The following is a 9,907-nucleotide window of genomic DNA, read 5'->3' as shown; positions in this document are numbered from 1 at the left end:
TTGTCCTGGAAGCTTTTTATCTCTCCTTCTATTTTCAATGACAGCCTAGCTGGATAGAGTATTCTTGGCTGCATATTTTTCTCATTTAGTGCTCTGAATATATCATGCCAGTCCTTTCTGGCCTGCCAGGTCTCTGTGGATAGGTCTGTTGCCAATCTAATGTTTCTACCATTGTAGGTTACATATCTCTTCTCCTGAGCTGTTTTCAGGATTTTCTCTTTGTCTCTGAGACTTGTAAGGTTTACTCTAAGATGTTGGGGTGTTGACCTATTTTTATTGATTTTTAGGGGGGTTCTCTGTGCCACCTGGATTTTGATGCCTGTTTCCTTCCCCAAATTAGGGAAGTTCTCTGGTATAATTTGCTCCAATATACCTTATGCCCTTCTCTCTTTTTCTTCTTCTGGGATCCCAATTTTTGTAATATAATTTCGTCTTATGGTATTGCTTATCTCTCGAACTCTGCACCCGTGCTCCAGTAGTTGTTTATCCCTCTTTTTCTCACCTTCTTTTTTTCCCATCATTTGTCTTCTATATCACTAATTCTCTCTTCTGCCTCACTTATCCTAGCAGTTAGAGCCTCCATTTTTTATTGCACTTGATAATAGCCTTTTTGATTCCGACTTGTTTAGATTTTAGTTCTTTTATTTCTCCAGAAAGGGTTTCTGTGATATCTTCCCTGCTTTTTTCAAGCCCAGGTAGTATATTTATAATCATCATTCTGAACTCTAGTTCCGACACCTTAGTAAGTCCATATTGATTATGTCCCTGGTGGTCAGTGCTGCCTCTTGTTCCTTTTTCCAAGGTGATTTTTTCCGTCTTGTCATTTTGTCTAGAGGAGAATAGATGTATGAGAGAACAAAATGCTAACAGGGTTACAACGCCCCCAGAAATATATACAGTAAACAAATCAGAAGAGAACTGAAACCAGGTGAAAAGGAAGGGAAAGAATGAACAAAGGAAAAAAATGAAAACGAAAAAGATAAAAACAAACAAACAAACAAAAAACCCAGAATATGATCAAATATAATCAGGCTGGTGCATAGATCAGTGCCATACACTAGATTTGGGGCATTTTTGGTCTGTTAGAAGCAAATACCTCCCAAAATTTTAAAGAAAGAAAAACATATATGTGCAAAAATAAGGGTATATATGATGAAGGGATGGAATAGGACTTTAAAGATGAAAATTATAAAATATTTTATAAAAGGAATTGATAAGATAAGAAGTTGGTTGAAAAAAAAGAAGAGGATTTATATATTTATTTATTTTAATTTTATTACGTTATGTTAGTCACCATACAATACATCATTAGTTTTTGATGTGGTGATCCACGATCATTTTCGTATAACACCCAGTGTTCCATGCAGTATGTGTCCTCCTTAATACCCATCACCTGGCTAACCAATCCCTCCTCCCCTCTAAAACTCTGTTTGTTTCTCAGAGTCCATAGTCTCTCATTGTTCGTCTCTCCCTCCAATTCCGCCCCCCATTTTCCCCTTCCTTCTCCTAATTTCCTCCCTGCTATTCTTTATGTTCCACAAATAAGTGAAACCATATGATAATTGACTTTCTCTGCTTGACTTATTTCACTTAGCATAATCTCCAGTCCCATCGATGTTGATGTAAAAGTTGGGTATTCATCCTTTCTGATGGCTGAGTAATATTCCATTGTATATACGGACCACATCTTCTTTATCCATTCATCTGTTGAAGGGCATCTCCCCTCTTTCCACAATTTGGCTATTGCGGACATTGCTGCTATGAACATTGGGGTGCATATGGCCCTTCTTTTCACTACATATCTGTCTTTGCAGTAAACACCCAGGAGTGCAATTGCTGGGTCACAGGGTAGCTCTATTTTTAATTTTTTGAGGCACCTCCACACTGTTTTCCAAAGTGGCTGAACCAACTTGCATTCCCACGAACAGTGTAAGAGAGTTCCCCTTTCTCCACAACCTCTCCAACATTTGTTGTTTCTTGCCCTGTCTATTTTTGCCATTCTAACTGGTATAAGGTGGGATCTCAATATGGTTTTCATTTGAATTTCCCTGATGGCTAATGATGATGAACATTTTTTCATGTGTCTGTTAGACATTTGTATATCTTCTTCGGAGAAGTGTCTTTTCATATCTTCTGCCCACTTTTTGACTTGATTATTTGTTTTTTGGGTGTTGAGTTTGAGACGTTCTTTATAGACCTTGGATACCAGCCCTTTATCTGTAGTGTCATTTGCAAATATCCTCTCCCATTCTGTGGGTTGCCTCTTTGTTTTTGTTGACAGTTTCCTTTGCTGTGCAGAAGCTTTTTATCTTGATGAAATCCCAAAATTTCACTTTTGCTTTTGTTTCACTAGCTTTTGGAGATGTATCTTGAAAGAAATTGCTGTGGGTGATGTCAAAGAGGTTACTGCCTATTTTCTCCCCTAGGATTTTAATGGATTCCTGTCTCACATTGAGGTCTTTCATCCACTTTGAATTTATCTTTGTGAATGGTGTTAGAGAATGGTCGAGTTTCATTCTTGTGCATGTGGCTGTCCAATTTTCCCAGCATCATTTATTGATGAGACTGTCTTTTTTCCATTGCATATTTTTCCTGCTTTGTCAAAGATTATTTGACCATAGAGTTGAGGGTCCATATCTGGGTTCTCTATTCTGTTTCTTTGGTCTATATGTCTGTTTTTGTGCCAGTACCATGCTGTCTTGGTATTCAAGCTTTGTAATATAGTTTGAAATCGGGCAATGTGATGCCCCCAGCTTTGTTTTTCTTTTTCAACATTTCCTTGGCGATTCAGATTCTTTTCTGATTCCATACAAATTTTAGAATTGTTTGTTCCAGCACTTTGAAAAATGTCATTGGAATTTTGATCGGGATGGCATTGAAGGTATAGATTCCTCTGGGTAACATAGACATTTTAACAACATTTATTCTTCCGGTCCATGAGCATGGAATACTTTTCCCCCTTTTTGTGTCTTCTTCAATTTCTTTCGTGAGTGTTCTGTAGTTCCTAGAGTATAGATCCTTTACCTCTTTGGTTAGGTTTATTCCGAGGTATCTTATCATTTTTGGTGCTATTGTAAATGGAATCGTTTCTCTAATTTCACTTTCTACAGTTGCGTTGTTAGTGTATAAGAAAGCAACTGATTTTTGTGCATTGATTTCGTATCCTGTCACATTACTGAATTGCTGTATGAGTTCTAGTAATTTGGGGGTGGAGCCTTTTGGATTTTCCACATAAAGGATCATGTCGTCTGCGAAAAGAGAGAGTTTGACTTCTTCTTTGTCAATTTGAATACATTTTATTTCTTTTTGTTGTCTGGTTGCTGTTGCTAGGACTGCGGGTACTATGTTGAACAATAGTGGCGAGAGTGGGCATCCTTGATGTGTTCCTGATGTTAAGGGAAAGGCTCCTAGCTTTTCCCCATTGAGGATGATATTCACTGTGAGTTTTTCATAGATAGATTTTATGAACTTGAGGAATGTTCCTTCTATCCCTATACTCTGAAGAGTTTTAATCAGGAAAGGATGCTGTATTTTGTCAAATGCTTTTTCTGCATCAATTGAGAGGACCATATGGTTCTTCTCCCTCCTCTTTTTGATGTGTTCTATGACATTGATTGATTTGCGAATGTTGAACCACCCTTGCATCCGGGGGATAAATCCCACTTGGTCGTGGTGGATGATCCTTTTAATGTATTGTTGGATCCTATTAGCTAGGATTTTGTTGAGGATTTTGGAATCCATATTCATCAGGAATATTGTTCTGAAATTCTCCTTTTTGATGGGGTCTTTGCCTGGTTTGGGGATTAAGGTAATGCTGGTCTCATAGAATGAGTTTGGAAGTTTTCCTTCTGTTTATTTTTTGAAAGAGCTTAAGTAGAATAGGTATTATTTCTTCCCTGAATGTTTGGTAGAATTCCCCAGGGAATCCATCAGGCCCTGGAGTCTTGTTTTTTGGGAGGTTTTCTATCACTGCTTCAATCTCATTACTGGTTATTGGCCTACTCAGGTTGTCAATTTCTTCCTGTTTCAGTCCTGGCAGCTTATAGGTTTCCAGGAAGGCCTCCATTTCATCCAGATTGCTCAGTTTTTTGGCATATAGTTGTTGATAATAATCTCTAATTATTGTTTCTATTGCCTTGGTGTTCGTTGTGATCTCTCCCCTTTCATTCATAATTTTATTAATTTGGGTCATTTCTCTTTTCTTTTGGATAAGTCTGGCCAGTGGTTTATCAATCTTATTAATTCTTTCAAAGAACCAGCTTCTAGTTTCGTTGATCTGATCTACTGTGTTTCTGGTTTCTAATTCATTGATCTTTGCTCTAATTTTAATTATTTATCTTTTAATGCATGGCTTAGGCATCGTTTTTTGCTTTTTCTCTAGTTCTTTAAGGTGTAGAGTTAGTTGGTGAATTCGGGATTTTTCTATTTTTTTGAGTGAGGCTTGGATGGCTATGTATTTTCCACTTAGAACTCCTTTGCAGTATCCCATAGGTTTTGGACCAATGTGTTTTCGTTCTCATTGATTTGCATGAATTCTTTAAGTTCTTCTTTGATTTCCTGGTTGACTTAAAGATTCTTGAGCAGAGTGATCTTTAGCTTCCAACTGTTTGAATTTCTGCCAAAATTTTCTTGTGACTGAGTTCCAGTTTTAAAGCATTGTGGTCTGAGAATATGGAGGGAATAATCTCAATCTTTTGGTATCGATTGAGACCTGATTTGTGACCCTTTATGTGGTCTATTTTGGAGAAAGTTCCATGTACGCTCGAGAAGAATGAGTATTCTGTTGTTTTAGGGTGGAATGTTCTGTAAATACCTATGAGGTCCATCTGGTTCAGTATGTCATTCAAAGCTCTTGTTTCCTTGTTGATTTTCTGCTGAGATGATCTGTCCATTGCTGAGAGTGGAGTATTCAGGTCTCCTACAATTAACGTATTGTTATCAAGATGACTCTTTATTTTTGTTAACAGTTGGCTTACATAGATGGCTGCTCCCATGCTGGGGGTATAGAAATTTACAATTGTTATATCTTCTTGCTGGATAGACCTTTTAAGAATGATATAGTGTCCTTCTGTGTCACTAACAACAATCTTTAGCATAAATCTAATTTGTCTGCTATAAGAATTGCTACCCCAGCTATCTTTTGAGGTCCGCTGGCATGAAAGACGGATCTCCATCCCTTCACTTTCAGTCTGGATGTATCTTTAGGTTCAAAATGTGTCTCTTGCAGGCAGCATAAGGATGGGGCCTGTCTTTTTATCCAATCTGCAACCCTGTGCCGTTTTATGGGAGCATTTAGGCCGTTCACATTGAGAGTGATTATTGAAAGATGTGAATTTATTTTCATCATGTTACCTGTGAAGATGTTTTTATAGATTGTTCCTGTAAATTTCTGTTGCATATCACTCTTGCAGTCTTTCTCCTTTTATATTTCTTGCAAGGCCGGCTTGGTGGTCACATATTCTTTCAGTTTCTTCTGGTCGTGGAAGCTGTGCATCTCTCCATCCATTCTAAATGACAGCCTTGCCGGATAAAGTATTCGTGGCTGCCTGTTCTTCTCGTTTAGTACCCTGAATATGTCTTGCCAAGGCTTTCTGGCTTGCCAGGTCTCTGTGGATAGGTCTGACGTTATTCTGATGTTCCTCCTTCTGTACGTAAGGACTCTCTTCCCCCTAACTGCCCTTAAGATGGTTTCCTTGGTTCTAAGATTTGCAAGTTTTACTATTACATACTGGAGTGTTGGCCTGTTTTCCTTCATCTTGGGAGGGTTCCTCTCTGCCTCTAGAACATGAATGTGTGTTTCATTCCTCAGATTAAGGAAGTTCTCAGCCTACGATTTGCTCAAATACATCTTCTAGTCCTCTCTCTCTCTCCACTCCCTCCGGGATTCCAATTATTCTGACATTGGAATGCTTCATGGTGTCACTTATTTCTCTGATTCTATTTTCATGGATCTGAGTTGTTTTTCCCTGGCCTCCTCTTTTCCCTTTTTCTCTGTTATATTGTCTTCCAGGTCGCTTATTTGTTCTTCTGCCTCACTTGCCCTAGCTGTTGTATTATCTATATAGATTGCACCTCATTGATAGCATTTTTAAGTTCTGCCAATTCAACTTTCATTTCTGTCCTTAGAGGGTCTACGTTGCCATTAATCGATTTCTCCATTTGAGCTAATGGCTTCACAATTGCTAGCCTGAATTCCATCTCTGATATCTTGGTTATATCTGCATCCATTTGTAAATCTGTGGCATAAGTCATTGTCTCTGGGTCTTTCCTATTTTGTGGGTTCTTCCTCCTAGTCATTCTGTTGATGGGTGGTTGAGGGAATGTATAGAGTCCAAATTATTGCCCAGAACCCAAGCAAGATTCACTTGTTTTCTAGGGCCCTTAGGGTTGCTGGCCTCTTGTTTTCCTAGTCTGTCTTCTGGGGAGGGGCCTGCTGGGCTATTACTCAGGCAACCCTGTTTGAGCAGAGTGGCCCTGCCCCCTGTGGCAGGGGATGGGCTCAGTGGAAACCGGTTTTTTGGGGCTTTTGTTCCCTGGTGGCTCTCCCTGGTGATTTTCCACATCTCTTCCCAGAGTCAGAGCAGAAAAGACTATTTCTAACCCTCTGCCTCAGAGCAGAGAGATTACAGTCTGTTCTTTAGTGAGCTCTCCAGGCCATACTATCTCCATTTTTTTCTGTGCTGATATAAATTGCGGCTCCTGGGTTTTGCACCCCTCCGCAGAACTCCCAGTCCTGGCCTCCATGTCAGGGCATGTCTCTGCCCTTTGTGCTTCTAAAACCACCAGCCACCACCAGTATGCGTGTATGGCCCCAGTGTTCTGGGTTTCCATCCAGGGTGCTGCCCTAAAGTCCTTTCCCTGTCGCTAGCGGTCTGCAAGTCTGTGCCTTATCCCCAGCGTGGGAGGCTATCAGCTCACCAGCGGTGTAGGATCCTGAGGCCTGGGCTCCCTCTCCATGCCTTTTACCCTCTGATATCTGCCTGCAGCATCACAGCTCCCCGCTGCGTACCTTAAAACCAACCGCCTGCGATATTCTGTTTATAGAGATCTAGATCTATCTTCTTACATCTCAGGCTGATTAAAAAAAAAAAAACACAATGAAAAAAACAAACCCTCAAGATGCTACCAAAAACTGTTAGAACTAATAAGCAAATTTAGTGAAGACATGAAGTGAGTATACAAAAATCTTATGCAATTCTATACACTAAAAATGAACTAGCTGAAACACAAATTAAGGAAAGAATCCCAATTACAACTCTATCAAAAATAAATAAATAAAATGTCATTCATTGGGGAATGAATACAGATATAGATTAGATGTAGATATATAGATATTGATAGATATAAAGGAACATTACTCAGCCATAAAAAAGAATGAGGTATTGCCATTCACAGCAACATGAATAGACCTAGAGTGTAAAATGTTAAGTGAAGTAAGTCAGGCTTCAAAAGACAAATAGCATATGATTTCACTCATATATGGAATTTAAGAAACAAAGAAAGAAAGAGATTTAAAAAAGAGACCTTTATACTTAGAACTAACAAACTGGTAGTTTCCAAAGTGGAGGTAGGGGGTGATTGGTAAAATTGATAAAGAGGGTTAAGAGTGATAAGGTGATCAGGTGATAAGCACTGATTAATGTATGGAATTGTTGACAGATCATATTGTATACTTAAAATTAATATAACACTATGTTAATTATACTTTAATAAAAAATCATGCACTTATTATAGTAGCAAAAGGTATTTGGTTACTTTTGAAAAAAAAAAAAGAATAAGATACCCAGGAATATATTTAACCAAGAAAGTGCATATGCACTGAAAACTCTAAGATATTGATGTAAGAAAGTGAAGAAGACACAAATGAATATAAGGTATTCTGTACTCATGGAGTGGAAGAATTGGTATTGGTAAATTATCCATTCAACCCAAAGTAATCTACAAGTTCAATTCAATCCTTGCATTTTTCACAGAAATAAAACAAACGATCCTAAAATTTGTTAATTTGTTAAAAACTATGAAAGAACCTGAGCAGTCAAAGCAGTCTTGACAAAGAACAAACAGGAGGTGTCATACTTCTTGATTTCAAACTATGTTATAAAGCTATGGTAATCAAAACAGTACGGCATTGGCATAACAACAGACACACAGACCTACAGAACATAATAGAGTACCCAGAAATAAACCCAAGTGCATATAGTCAATAAATTTATGAAAAAAGATGCAAGAATATGCAAAGGTGTAAGGACAATCTCTTTAACAAATAGTGTTGTGTATACAGGACAGCTACATGCAAAAGTATGAAACTAGATTATTATATTATACACAAAAACTAAATCAAAATGCATCAAAGACCTGGGTTTAAGACCTGCAACCAGAAAACTCTTAGAAGAAAACATATGTGGCAAGGTAATTGACATCAGTCATGCTTGACTAGGATTTTTTGGATCTGAGTCCCAAAACAAAGCAACAAAAGCAAAAACAAGTGAGATTACATCAAATTAGAAAGCTTCTGCACAGCAAAAGAAATCATCAACAAAATGAAAAGTGAACTTACTGAATGGGAGAAAATATTTGCAAATCATATCTGATAAGGGGTTAATATCCAAAATATTTTTATAAAACTGATACAACTCAATCTGACTAAAAGATGCACAGAGGATCTGAATAAATATTTTTTCCAAAGAAAACTTATACAGATGACCTACAAATACATGAAAAAAATCCTCAACATCCTACTCTTCATGGAAATTCTAATCAAAACCACAATGAACTATTAACTCACACTTGTTATAATGGCTATCATCAAAAAGACTAGAAGTAATAAGAGATAGGATGGATGTGGAGGAAAGGGAACTCTTGTGCACTGTTAGTGGGAATGTGAATTGATGCAACCACTATGGAAAACACTATGGAGTTTCCTCTAAAAATTAAAAATAGACCTACCATATGATCCAGCTTCTCCCCTCTGGGTATTAAACCGAAGATAATGAAAAACATTTGAAAAAGAATAAATTCTTGCTATTTACAATATCAAGGGTGGACCTTGAGTGCTTTAGCTGAGTGAAAAAAGGCAGACAGAGAAAAACAAATACCATATGATCTCACTATTTATGGAATCCAAAAAACAAAATAAAACAAAACAGAAGAAAAAAACAACAATCTCCTAGATACAGAGAACAGATTGGTGGTTGCTGTTGAGTGAGGGGTAAAATTGGTTAAGGAAGTTAATGGTACAGGACACAATTGTAAAATAAATAAGTTGTAATGTGCAGTACAGTGACTATAATTTATACTGTATTACATATTTAAAAGTTGCTAACAGAATAGGTCTTAAAAGTCTGTGTATTAAGGAGGACACATATTGCTGGAGCACTGAGTGTTATACACAAACAATGAATCATGGAACACTACATCAAAAACTAATGATGTACTGTATGGTGACTAACATAACATAATAAAAAATAAATAAAAAAGTAATATACATAAACAAAAAAGTCTTTATTAAAAGAAAAATATTTTGTAACTATGTAAGAGAAGACAACTACACTTGTCATCATTTGCAATGTATACAAATATTGAATCATTTTTGGTACACCTGGAACTAAAATAAAGTTATATGTCAATTATACCTCAATTAAAAAAATAAAACAAAGATATCCCCAAATATTTGGAAATCAAAAGAGTTCTGAATATGCAAGGATCAAAAGGGCAGGTCTCAAAGGAAATCAATGACTAATTGAAAATAAATATGTTTCATATTAAAATTTATTATGAAGTTAGCACAGTGCTTCGAGAGAAGTTTACAGCAATAAATGTCAAAATTAGAAAAGAAGAAAGATATAAAATCAGAAATCTATGTTTCCACCTCAAGTCTAGAGAGAAAAGAGTAAATTAAACTGAAAAA

This window comes from Zalophus californianus, chromosome 5, assembly GCF_009762305.2.
Source record: "Zalophus californianus isolate mZalCal1 chromosome 5, mZalCal1.pri.v2, whole genome shotgun sequence".
NCBI classification, from domain to species: Eukaryota; Metazoa; Chordata; class Mammalia; order Carnivora; family Otariidae; genus Zalophus; species Zalophus californianus.
The sequence above is the reverse complement of the archived record's forward strand: the minus strand, read 5'-3'. Positions refer to the sequence as shown.